The 14,483-nt window shown below is 26.9% G+C and overlaps 1 long non-coding RNA gene across 2 annotated transcripts; it reads right to left on the minus strand.

Annotated features, from left to right (window-relative positions):
- Window positions 1-5,345: 5,345 nt before the first annotated feature.
- On the minus strand, window positions 5,346-6,854 carry LOC132926333 (uncharacterized). Of its 2 annotated transcripts, XR_009661412.1 has the most exons (3): window positions 6,489-6,854; window positions 6,082-6,212; window positions 5,346-5,546 (listed from the first exon to the last, which is right to left on the minus strand). It is a non-coding gene; the product is annotated as an uncharacterized LOC132926333 (long non-coding RNA). The 2 variants fall into 2 exon arrangements; XR_009661411.1 differs by lacking the exon at window positions 6,082-6,212.
- Window positions 6,855-14,483: the final 7,629 nt, after the last annotated feature.

Below are 14,483 nucleotides of genomic sequence, written 5' to 3' on the forward strand. Positions count from 1 at the left end.
CATGTCCCTTCTGGCCTATTCCTAAGTGCGTCATTCGTTCTCATGCTATTATGCATTTCAGGAGGCACGTGCGATAATTATTTCCAATATGACGTCCGGTGACGTTCTGCCCACGCACAGGTGGTTAACCGCCAAAACTGTTGTCTGAGTTTCCGGGAACTCAAATTATGATTAAAAATATGATCATCAAAATAATTATATTGCTTTTATATTATATTCTTGTGGTTGTGTTAGGTTAATACATCGTAAGGTGCGTCTCCCGCGCAGAGGGTTAAAGTTAATACGGTAATGTTGTTATTATTATTGTTTTTAGGCCCAGTGCAATATCGTATGATAGCTACCCTACTTTAATTATTTGGTAGTATGTTTATTTCTACGTCGTAGTATCCTTTATTGTGTACTATATTATTGGTATAGGACATCAGAGCATTTAGCACCACTATTGAAACCACTATTTAACACAGTTTTTTAGTTTTAAGTTAGATTCAAGCATAGTTTAGTATTATAAAAATGTATAATAATAATTATAATATAAGTAATAATATATTGGCGCTCACAATTTTGAAAACTGTTTTTAAAATAATAAGAAAAAAATAGTATTTTTATGTAAATACAATTTTTGGCAATATCAATTTTTTTTTTTAAATATGATTAAAAAATACCCATTTTAGATTTGAATTTTTGTCTTTATTTTACATTACCTTTTGTTAGACATGATACATTTTTTTTAATAGTTTGGCTTTTTTATTCTATTTCTAAACATTTAGAACTGTTACTTTTTCAGTTTTTTTTCCAAATTTCGTTTGGCAATTTAATACAAGATCTCAAAATGAGTTCTTCTCAATTTCTCATATCAATTCAAAAATATAGAAAATATTTTATTACATTTTTTTTAGAACCTGTTAATATGTATTTGAATTGTTTACAATATTTATAAAATTCATAATTGTATTTAAATTATTTTATAGTTTTATATGTAGTCAACTGTTATTGTTACATAAGACTTAAAACTAATGTTTGGAAATTGAATACAAGATACACTTTAATGAGTATTAAATGGGAATTTAAAAAAAAGTCAATTTATGAGCAATTGAAATACAATTTTCGACATTTTTTGCTCTAGATATTTTTAACATTTACTAATACTTCAATAATTATTTTTCATTTACAATCACATTTCAAATATATTTAGAATATTTTTAAATTTAAGAATTTATAGAAATTTTGTTTAAAGTTTTTAAGTTCATTTAAAAAGATTGAAAATTTGTAAGGAAAGACCGCACAAGTAAATGTTGTTCTTATAATATAAGCGTTGAAAGTGTTTTAAGGCTTAAAGAATATAAAATGTTGACAAAATCCGTCATAATCATGAAGTTTTAAAATTATTTTTTGGTTTAAGAATTTATAAAATCATTTGAAGGTTTAAAAATCTAATACAAGATTGCCCATGAAGTTGTATTACAGTTGAATGTACTACAGTCTACAGTAAATGTTAACAGTGATCCAAGAAATGAATATTTAAACGAAAAACAATGATATACAGTGTCATCCCGTGAGGATTTACTCATTGTGATATCTCCTAAAAAATAATGGAGATATATCATAATAATGTTTTTTTTTTTAAAGACTCACAGAGATAAGGATTCAAGTATATCATATTTTAATGTTTTGGTAAAAAAGTTAAAACAATATATTTTTATTTAATTATTTTCAAAAAAATCGGAAGAGCCATTTTGAAGTTTAACATTGTCATGCCATGGTATTATACATTCATAATAATATTCATTTAATTATAAGCGTTTTCGAAGCACATAAACCGTTAATTTTGATAATTGAAAATCAAAGTTCATCAGTTATATGAACAATTATTGATATTTAACACTGTTAATGTCCCGTTCCATTCAGATTTTCTGATTTTGTTAGGTTGTTTAATTTTTTGGTAGTTGGTTCTTCTTAAGGAATGAAAATCAAATATCAACGCAGCTTTGGTTGATAAATGTAATTGATTGATTGAGTCGAGTACTGAATAGTTCATAAAGCTTTACTTAATTAAGAATCATAAAATATAGTTTTAGAGTAAAACAACTTATTAAAAAGTGTATGGCTGACGATCGAGTGTTCGACTGACTGCGTAGACCATTTTAAAAATCAACGAAATTGCTTACATATTAATTTATTAATGCTAAATGAAAGGTATAAACAGTTTAAACATTATAAAGATGTATTCGCGATGTGCTTTGATGAAAAACTATTTCTAAATACACTATTTGTTATGCTGATGGCGCTATTGCCAAACGTTGAAACGTGAACAAGCCTAAAACAAGTAAAAACGAAAAAAAAGTTCAAAACGATAATCCGTTAAATCGTTATACGGGGGTATAGACTATAGACTATAGGTACCATAATGAAACGTATGCGATTTTAAACTATTTTTGTACCCCTATGACGGGGTAAATAATGATCCTACGCATTTTGACCATAGTACCATTATAACTCGTCATACCATTTATGAGTCAGCATTCAAATTGGAAAAGATTGAACAAAAACTCAATTTCAAAAAATTCGGAAAATACATAAAATCAAAGTGCCAAAAAAGAAAATCATAACTTCCCAACAAAACGTCCAATTCCTTAATTACCGTTCGATCTTTTACAAAACTGTCTAAACGATGCGTAGAAAAAACTGCTCTAACCGTCCAAAATATAAGTGTTCCGTGGCGATAAAGTCCAAAAACTTCAAAGTCCTAACTTCTGACACCAAAAATAGGGGTAAAAAAGCTCCTACAGTGTCACCACACGACGCCGATTTTGATCACCGACCTATAAAAAACCGAACCTGTGAATTTCAGAAACGCTGAACAAATACTAAACATTTTTTAAAATATCCATGGTGGGCACAATAAGGAGCCATATAGGACCCTCCGACCACCGAAAGACTTTATGTAAAACGACTTTAAACAAAACTTTCCGTGAAGAAACTATGCACCTACATCGAAACCCAGCCGAGTTACACTCGATTAAAATACTCAAATTTTGGAATTCCAAGGCCCCAAAGTGGGGTAAAACGTCAGAACGGGAGAATATTTGGAGAGGCCTAACCACTATCTAAGGACCTAACTTTTATATCTGTAGCAACAATAGTTTTTACGTACGAATTTTTCAAAATTATAATATATCATATCATTGCCGCATGATTCTCGATGTGATTTGATGAAAAACTCCTTCTAAATAAATTATTTTTAATGCTGGTGGCGTAATTACCAAACGTTGAAACGTGAACAAACGTATGTAATAGATTTTAAATAAAACATTTATTAGTTGTACATGACGTTCATATTATAAGATAATGCTATACTTAACTATAGTGTTTAACTAAATATGAATGCCTTCCTAAAATTTAACAATTTAATGCAAATATACCTACAGTACTAATAATGGTACACATAGATAATGATGAAACACACTACGAAATTAAGAATATTTAAGCTTTTGAAAAGGTATTTAAAGTCTACCTATTGTAATATTTACGTATGTTCACGTTCACGTAGTTGTTTTATTTACATCGAATATTATATGATTTTGACGTTTGGGAACACATTTCTTACAAATTGTATTAATAAGTTGTAATTGTTCACAGTATTTTATTGCTTTTGTTAGTTACAATTTAGAAAGTTCAGTATTATTATACCGTTTAGGGTAATGTTAAACTTTTATAACTGAAAAATATAATTATTTACTTCGAAACCATAATCATTAAAGAAACTGTCTTAAGTAATGTTGAATATGCAGACATGCAGTACCTAAGTAAATAAAATAAATATTTAAAAAAGTTTTATATAGTAACATTATAGTATAACATAACTTTTCTAAAACTTCGCATTCTACAAATGGTTATTTTAACACATAATATAAAATGTTGTTATTATGATATTCATCTATAGATTTTGAGATTCAGCTTGAAATACTAACCTTTTTAATATCGGTCGTATCGTCTCGAAATCTTCGAGGTTCAACGCAGTGACACCTCGAGATCAAATTTCTATAGAATGTTGAATTTCAATTTTAAAATTAAGAAATTGCTAAAACCAAATTTCCCGCCAAATTTTATTTTTTTAAAACTTCACATTTAAAACACTATTTACCGTCTAAAGAATTGAGTTGAACAACTTTTACTAATTGGAAGATAATCTAGGGACGCATCTTAGTCGATCCTTGAACATTTTATCTAAATTGGGCCAGTATTAAAGGATTTAGTTTTGGAGCTAGATTTTTGATAACGTAATAACTAGAGTCCGGATTTGTATGCAAAAACATATTTTTAACAAGCGTATGCTGTTTGATGGGAGTAAGAAATGTTTGCATTTCATAAGCTGTAAAATCTGTCAAAAAAAGTTTTTTTTGCATATTAGTGCATATTTTGACTTCAGATAATATTTCAGATTATTTTAGTATATGGTACATATCGATATCATAGAATATTTTAGCATATTTCCGTAATATTGGATTAATTATATTAAAGGATATTCATTATATATAAGACAATAATGTAACATAAGATATAATTATAAAAATAATGATAAATTATTAATCATAATCATATTGCAATTTTTTTTTTTTTTACTTATTAGTTAGTATTATAAATATTTTGAGAATATTTAGAATATTTCGTCAATTTTAGCTGCATATAAACATCATATTTCAAACGTTTTAACAGAATATAAATCGGGACCCTAGTAATAACTAATAATAAATTGAGTTTTTAGACAAAAATTCATGAAAAAATCAGAATTTGGACAGTTACACTGTTACACAATTATAAATGAGTAGACAATTTTTATAAATTATGCAATGGTTTGTGAAGAAAAGTAGAAAATTGCGAAACTATTAAGCATGCGGTAGGGTTGCCTATACAAAACACCTTCAAATCTGTATGCCAATACAATAAAATACATAATGCACTCACTTTCACTATTCGAGGTGTACTGTAAAATAAAATAAATTGTATCATAGAAATATAACAATAGAAGAATCAACCAATATTTTATATTTTAAAAATAATTAAATTGTATAGAACCTGCCTATATAAATCCCTTCTATTGATGAAAGAAAGAATCTGACAACCTGGATATATTAATTAACCATATGAATAAATTATTTTCACAAATATCATTGAAATATAAACAAAACATACATCACAAATGTCCATAAAACTTTACTCATAAGTCATGATTTTTTTTATAAGTAGGTATTATAAGTCTATATTTTGATATTTATCAAAATCACACAAACTATTTTGTAGATAATACTTAGTAATAATATAGGCTAATCCAATATCTTTGTTCAAAATTGTATTGCGTATATAATGATTATATTTTATTGAATATAAATGTTATAATTACATTCAATACCCATTACATGTACATTGTATAAAATCACTATTTTTATTGGAATCTTCTAGTACATTTTAAATGCAGGATGATGCACAATTCCCAAGTGGTATAGATGTTAATTCATGTCTCAGCCATGAGTGATCTGCTGAACTGCCATCTAAAAATTATCATATAAAACCACGTTTTGTAGTGTTGATGAAGTATTAACTTAAATGTAATATATAAAAGTTAATAATGAAAAATCAAAATCATTTTCTTAATGTAGTAATCAAGGTTTAAAGACACTAAACTTGAGAATTGAGTGTTTTATAAGCAGTTAAAAATATAAATTTGTAATATTTGTCAAAATTATCATATAAAACCATCATTTATAGTGCTTATGAAGTATTAGCTTAAATGAAATATATAAAAGGTAATAATGAAAAATAATAATCATTTTCTTAATCTAGTAGTCAAGGTTTAAAGACACTAACTTGAGAATTGAGTGTTTTATAAGCAGTTAAAAATATAAATTTGTAATATTTGTCAAAATTATCATTTAAATGTAGTAAAAATAAAAGATTTTTATAGGTAATCTTTAATAATCAAAATTACATGCTAAAGGTGTATACTAAAATTTTATTCAGATATTTAAAAAATCTCAATTTTTATACTACTATTAATTTACTATATTCAATAACTATTACACGCACATTGCATAAATCCGATATTATTATCAGTATTTTCTAGTTCATTTTCAACACAGGATGTTGATACTTTCCTAAAGTGGTTTTAATACGGATTCCTGTCTCAGCCTGCCATGATGGATCTGTTGTACTGCCAACTAAGAATAATGTAGTAAATTAAATATATATTATGGTTTTAGAATGAATTTAGAATAAATGAATTATAAATAGTTAAAAAATGAATTTGTAATATTTGTCGAAATAATCAAATAAACCCATGTTTTATAGAATTGTTGAAGTATTAACTTAAATAAAATATATGAAAGTTAAAAAAGGAAAATTAAAATTCATTTTCTTAGTATAGTAGTCAATGTTTCAAGACACTAACTTTTTGTTACACTACTATTAAGTTACTATCAATTACATTCAGTTACCATTACACGCATATTGCATAAATCCATTATTATTATCAGTATTTTCTAGTCCATTTTCAACACAGGATGTTGATACTTTCCCAAGTAGAAGAAATGTGAAGTCATGTCTGTGCATACATTGAGTGATCTGCTATACTGCCATCTGAAAAAATGGAGTCAGTTAAATATTTATAACGGTTGGAGTATAAAATATCACTACTAAACACAATAAGTAGAACAAAAATCTTTTTATGACATCTAGTACGTAGACAACAATGAATAATTTAGAAATTGAAACAATCAAAAAAAAACAAACTGACAAATTTCATTCTTTTTACTAAATAATTGAAAACAATTTACAGTTCAAACTTAAATACAAATACAAATGTCAACTGCACAAAGATATGAAATATAATCATAAAATAAATGATAAGAAATAATCTCCATGATAAGCTATTAATGATAGTACAAATCTACTAGAATGTTTTGATAAATTTGAATGTAAAATAAGTGTAATTAAAGAAAACACTTGCACAATAACTTAAAATTGCTCCTTTTCAATATGAAAGAAAGATGAACTTGTAATATTTGTCGAAATAATCATATAAAACCACGTTTTATAGTGTTTATGAAGTATTAGCTTAAATGAAATGTATAAAAGTTAATAATGAAAAATCAAAATTATTTTCTAATCTAATAGTCAAGGTTTAAAACCTGTAGAATTATACTCAAATATTTAATATTATATACCCGTAGAAACAATTGAGGCATAAATTAAAACTTATTTATGATTATTAATTTCTTTATCATTTTTATGATCAAATAATTTATTTACTCTTGAGAAAAATTTAACAAATACGTGGTACCTAATGATTACATTTGTTTAATACTACGTATTATCAACAATAAATAATAATACATTATAACGTTTATATATTGATTTGTATTAGTTGAGTGTTGGATAACTATTACACTTCAGAAACCTAATTAATTTACATATTATAAATCTTACCACAGAAAAATGTTACATATTATTTAATGTATTTATCTGCACTTATTGTCTATATTAAAAAACTATGAGTGAAATATACAATACTTGAAATTACCAAATATACATCTATTCGTGATGTTATAAATGTTGTAAAAAAATTATCCCAACGTTGTCAGCAGAATTAACAGAAAACATTTGCATCATTTGATATACAAAAAAACGTGTAGCCATATAGTGTAGTGTGAGCACATTTTTTAAAATATTTATTTTATCATTAATTAAGTACAGGTCATTCCTTTGTTTTATATAAATTATATAAAATACACTGTGTACGTTTCTCAAATGTACATTTGAATGTCGGTCTTAAATATTAAGGGGCCTCGTTACGATCATTATTTAAGGGACAACATTTAGGCAATTCATAATCTCGTTTTAGCCGCCCGAGATCTATGTGTAAGTTGTAAATGTTAATGTAAGTGAAATTTAATTTCAATGCGGTACCGGCTTGAGTCACCGACTGTTGCCACTTTCGTACGCGCATGCACATGTCAATATTTCGATAACATAAAAAGTCACAATACGAAATTTACGACAACTTACTTATTGATTTGATAAAATTAAAGGGTATTCTTGTCGTATGCGGTCTACCGCACAATTGTTATTTACTAAAGATCATTTTCAACGGTTCAACGGCCATGACGATTAAGCTTTATCTTAATGATGTAATTTCTATGCATGGTACATCACCATCATTGCTGCCCTTGTATTTAGCGGAACAATGGTGGCGTCTAAGAAACAGCAATGATGATATATTTGAATGTTTTTTAAGAGACGTAAAGTTATATTGTACCTAATTTAAATAATAGAAATGAAGATTATATATAGATTATAGTATTTTTTGATTATTTTTTGATACATTGACATATTATACTATTTTATTTGTTTTTATAATTATGTTTCTATACCTATTTTATTTGTACCTAACTTAACCTAATTTAGGATTAGATCGTGACGTGTATTGTTTTATTAAATTATTTTTAATACATATTGTGTGTCATTAAATTAAATATAATATAATTATACCATAATTTAATTACGTATAAAAATTATGTTATAGACCGCATATGACGCATGGGAGCCCATAGTAATTTGGGGCCTTTGGTTATAGGGTTATATTTGGTATAACAATATTTTTGGGGCCCATTTTTTATTTTTACGGGGAAGCCCAAATTTTTTAGTTACGCCACTGATATGACGTATAGAAACATGTATGGTAAACGACAAGTGTGCGGTAGACCGCATATGACAAACAGAAACGTGAGGTAGACCGCATACGACAAGAATACCAATTAAAGTTAGTCTAAGATCTCCGATTTTGATTCTGAACAAAAATCTAAGCTCGACAGAAAATGTCTATAAATCGTACGGAATACTTGGTAAAAATTAAATCTTATATTCTAATGGAGTGGTAATAAAAACTTGAAAATATAAATTTTTTTAAATCATAATATTAAATTAAAATTAAAACCGGAAAGTTTCGTACGATCTAGAGACATTTTCTGCTGAATTTAAATATTTTTTCTAAATTAAGATCAGACAGCTTTAACTTACCCTACTTATATATTATTATTTTTAAAATTAAAAAAAAATTATAATTTTAACACAAAACAATAAATAATTAACAGTTCATATTAAAAGAGCTACATAAAAATAAAAGTATAAAACGATGTCTTTATGTTAGTTATAGACACAGTTATTATCATTTTTTAAACAATAATACAGTAACCATTTGAATTATTTAGATTTTTAAAGGTTTTTTTTTAATATCGATTGTAATTGGTTTAATGTCACAAGCAACTGGCATGTTGATTGCAATTTTTTTTAAGAATTTTCTTGTAAATTGTATTGTAATTTATGAAACTCGAAAATCTGGTACAGGGGTGCGGTCAGGATATTTTTTTTTTTTTGGGGGGGGGGGGCTAAATTCAAATCATTTTTAAATATTAATAATATTTATAATAATATAAAGAGAGGTCTCTCCCGGGGCCCGGAATGACAGGTATAAATATATAATATTATGTTATACCTAATAATGTTTCAATTTCGTTAGATGATAATTTTTTTATATAATAATTTAAAGTCAATATACCTAATAAAATTATCAAAATGTTTGGGGCTAAAGCCCGTTAGCCACTCCCTTGGATGTGCCCTTGACCTTGCAAGTGGACCTCCTGCAGCCATTGACTTATGGTAATATGGTACTATTTTACTATACGTATAATCAATGCGCCTTATCTACCGTTCGTTAATAACACCACAGAATAATTATTCTGTGTTAATAATTCGTATAATATTGCACCGTCTCGTCCGTCTCGTCTCGTCTACGATAACCTGCAAATGGCCGATGGGAACAAACTCAACAAACCACAACAGTAATTATAATTACTCTATGGAACAAACGCATGACTCGATCGCGACGATCACTTACTCAGCGTCGTAAATTTGGTCATTGTCATTACGTTGGACTATATTATGTAGTTTTCGTGCACTATAGGTGGCGTTACTAATTAGTCCAGTCAATAGGGCTCCAAAAAAGGCGTTGCCTTACAAAAAATACTAAAGTTTTGAAACTTGGTAAAAAGTTACGTCTTGGGGCCCTGATTGACCAAAAAAAATGCGCCATCCCTCCGAGGTCCGCAAGCGTCCGCCATATTGGATTTTAGGTAAACATTTTCACTTTTTTACAGTTTTTTTTACAATATCTCTAAAATTATTAACTTAACAAATAGGTATTAAAGTATTAAACATATAGAACGAAATTAGAGCTGTTAAAAAATTAAACAACGTGACAACGTCGGAACACTAACATATAGTAACATACACTCTATATAATAACAGAGAAATTATACGTACAAAACTGTGGATATATACTCAAAATTACATTGCATCGACAAAAATTACAAACATGATTTATTAACGCTATGGTTTGTCCCCAAACCATAGGGATGGTTAACAAATTAAATATGAAAAAAACTCAAAACAGCTAGATAATCGTAGGTATAGCCGGTATAGGTATTTTAAATATTCACCAAATGTCTATATTATTTTTTCCTAAACATGATATCGTTTTATAAATATCTTGAATTTTTTTGTGCTATTTAGACATTTAAAAATGTTTAACTTTCAATTTTGTTATAGTTGGTTTTTCAATAATTGCGTACAAGATTTTTGCCGAGTAAAACAGCTTAGCAATTTAATACAAAGTCTCTTATAATTTGTTATTATATAGCTATTAAAAAAAATTAATGATACTATACCTATGCATTATTTTTTTTTACGAGTAAATTTGATATTCATGTTTTGATATAATTTGTAAAAATTGCACTAAAATTATCAACATTTTCAAATAAATTTGTAGTCAAAATGTTTAATTTTTATATTTAAGAATTGATAATTTAAAACACAGTTTCTCTTAAGTTCATATTTTAATCAAAAAATCAAAAAATATATAAACACAATTTTTTTGTAGATGTTAAAATGTGGACGAAATTAGATACTTAAATAAAGAACAGTGGTTTTAATTATTTTATTGAAATTTAAAAAAATATCGCCGGTCAGTCGTCATAACCGCACATTTTACACCGTTTAATACCGCACACATTTGATTCACCGTTAAAAATTAAACAGCAAAATCATATAATTGTTTTTCATCTGAACAAGTAGCCATAGCCCATAATCATACTTTAAGAATCAAATGTGGCAAACCAAAAAAAAGTTTTAACCATAATCCAGATTGTGAATTTTTATTATTGTATTTTTTTTTATATTGGAATAGAACTGATTTTTCTGTATAATCTCGAAAGTTTAATTTTTATGATTTCGTGATCTTGCTTATTTATGATTAACTGGTGTGCGATACTAAACGATACAACTAATGTTATTTTATACGTTATTGATGTATTTCAATATTCAACCTGTGTGGTGTATTGAACCAACTATTGTGGTGTTTGATTTGGGGAAAATATGCGGGATTATAAGATATCCCAAGTGTGCGGTTATGAACGACGCCCAAAAATATTATTCGTGGGTATACTTGATACTTTTAACGTAGACTATAGGTATATTATTTCATATACTAAATGACATTGCAATATGTTTTCGGAAAAGATTAATTCAACCTACTTTATTACTAATATCTAATATGCTTATTATTTAATAATAATATGGGCTGTCATACCGACATACCGTCTTTGTTCAAAATCGTTTTTCGTATGCAATAATAAATAATATTCAATATTATGTGACCCCTCTAGTCAAACGCAATAAAAAACGCTTTTCCAGATTTGTAAATAGATATATTCCGTCTTTCTATCAACTGATAATAATACAATTATTCACTAATCATATTTTATATTATAATTGTAGTCTTGTAGGTATAAGCTGCAAAAAGAATTTACTGCTTTAGTGCTGTGATAATATCATTTGATATACTTACTATGATTCATATATTTTTTTATTGTTATTTGTTATTTTAACAAAAAAAAAAAAAAAAAATGAATAAATAAAGACTAATTTTTAGTTCTTTATAGTTATTATAATAAAGAACTAAATTTGACAAGTAAACAAAAATAAAAATAAAAATCGTGTTTATTAATAATAGAAATAACGCTGGCTCTAAGATTTAGCAATTTTACTATTTTTATCACTTTATTGGTAAATTTACCGATATTTTTTTTACATAAATTTTCCATCTTTTAATCATCATTGATTATTGAATTCAAATTTAATATTATACGCACATTAAACTATTATGGTGACGCACTCCTTATATAATTACAATAAACCGAAACTAAATGTACAGCCCAGGGGTGGCTTTAATTCTTTGACTGGGGGGGGAGGAATAATTTTTTACATTAATATTATACAAATTATACATAATTAAATCAATGCAAATATTTGACAAAATAAAGAGTAAGATGTATGGGGGGGCCATGGCCCCAATGCCCCCCTTAAAAGTTAAAAGCCTCTCGTGGTACAACCCAGTGGTTATACTTACTATTTTCTGTTTGTTTGTAAGTACAATGTGCCTCATAATTTATTACAACAATTACAACGATTTACGTGTATACAAGCGTATATAGGCGTGCGCATGGGACGAGCCGGACGAGCCCCGGCTCGACCGGAATCTTTTTAGGGGCATAGTAAAATTTCAAATTTGTGTATATTATATTTAACTATCATTATTATATTCGTGGAGATCATGAAAATTATTTTTGTCGTAATATCTAGTGAAATAAAATAAAAATATTTGTGTACCACTGCAGTAACTACATAGTTTTTATTGATTTATATTTATCTGACTATAAAACATGTCAAAATATGTACCTGTAGTACACTCTATAGTATAGACAATGGTCTATCGCCTATGGAAAATAAGAAAACTCATTTATCAATTATTACATAATTATAGTAATTACACATTTATATATTACCTACTAAGTTTATATAATATGTATAGATAGATATAAAAATATGCATTAGGTATGTATTAATATAATATGTAATTTTATTTTCAACTTAAAAAATATACAAGTACATACGCCTATAGCACATTAATGTCGTATGCATATCGCACATAAAACTTGATTCTATATTTGTATAGGTATATACATTATACATATTATACAGTTTTAAATTTACAATTATTACAATTAGAATGTATGTACCTATAGTATGATAATGTGTTAAAAAAAAATTAGGTTAGGTTAGTAAGTATTGGGGCACTAATTCTTCCAGGCTCGACCGGAAATTTAAGTCTGCGCACGCCTATGTACAAGCGATAATAATCATAATAATAGTATCACTATAGCGCGTGATGATATAGGTGTAAAATACAAATCAATTAAATGTTCGTGTGGCAAAGATAGAAATAGTATATATTATATATTATACATATGTCGTTGTAACGACGGTAAATTGCGATAAAGGCAAAATACCCATACTTTTTCGTAAACACTATACCTTATTATTTTATATAAGTATAAAATATAATACATAGAAAATACGCCAGTAAATAAAAACATTTTTAAATTTTTTATTTCGGGAACAATAACCGCCGGGAAAAAGTGTTCGGGTTTTCGGACTTTCGGGCAAAATAGGTACTATTCGGGAAAAAATTCATTCGGGAAAAACGGCGGGTACCTAATTTATTCTTACTATAATATTTTAACAATACACACATGCTTTTGAAGTGCAATTTCTGAAAAATTCGTAAAAACCTATTAAGGAAAAAAATATTTACCAAACAAATTTGTGTGACGAAAATGTAGTTGGTATAATTATATTTTAATGAGGTTTGATACAACTATATACTGAAGTTTACTATGAAGTTATGGTTAAAAATTTAGTAGTTGTAAATATCTTAATATAGTCGGCATAATAAAATTATATATGTATATAGGTACAAGGTACAACAAAATTAAATGGTTAAACAAGCTAAGACTGCTTATATAGACTATATAGTTGATAATTGATATTATTTAGTAATATTTACTAATAATACTATAGTTGAAGACTGAAGTAATTAAAACTGGTGTCTGAATTATCACTATATTAATCAGTTGGAATAATTATAAAATAAAGTTGTTATTGTTGTTAATATTATTGTGGTTAAATGCATAAGAAAAACTAAAATATCGCGCGTATCCTTTGTCCTAACATTCGTATTCGTGCGTCGCGCATTGTGTGTCGTGAGTGTATCAGTATAATATATGAAAATTATTACCCATAATAGGTAGGTTCCTATTGTTTTTATATGTTATTATTTTCATTCAATCATCGGTTCTATAGAATTTGTAGATTATTTTGTTCCTGATATAATGTGAACATTTTCATTACATTTGTAATTAATGTAATTGTATTACTTAAAGTTTAAGTCTTATTTAAAAAAATAAAATTTAAAACCATTTTTTCATTAAAAATTATTTTAACAAAAATTTAAAAAAAATCTGAAATAATGCCATATT

Source organism: Rhopalosiphum padi, chromosome 3 (genome assembly GCF_020882245.1).
Source record: "Rhopalosiphum padi isolate XX-2018 chromosome 3, ASM2088224v1, whole genome shotgun sequence".
Lineage (NCBI taxonomy): Eukaryota > Metazoa > Arthropoda > Insecta > Hemiptera > Aphididae > Rhopalosiphum > Rhopalosiphum padi.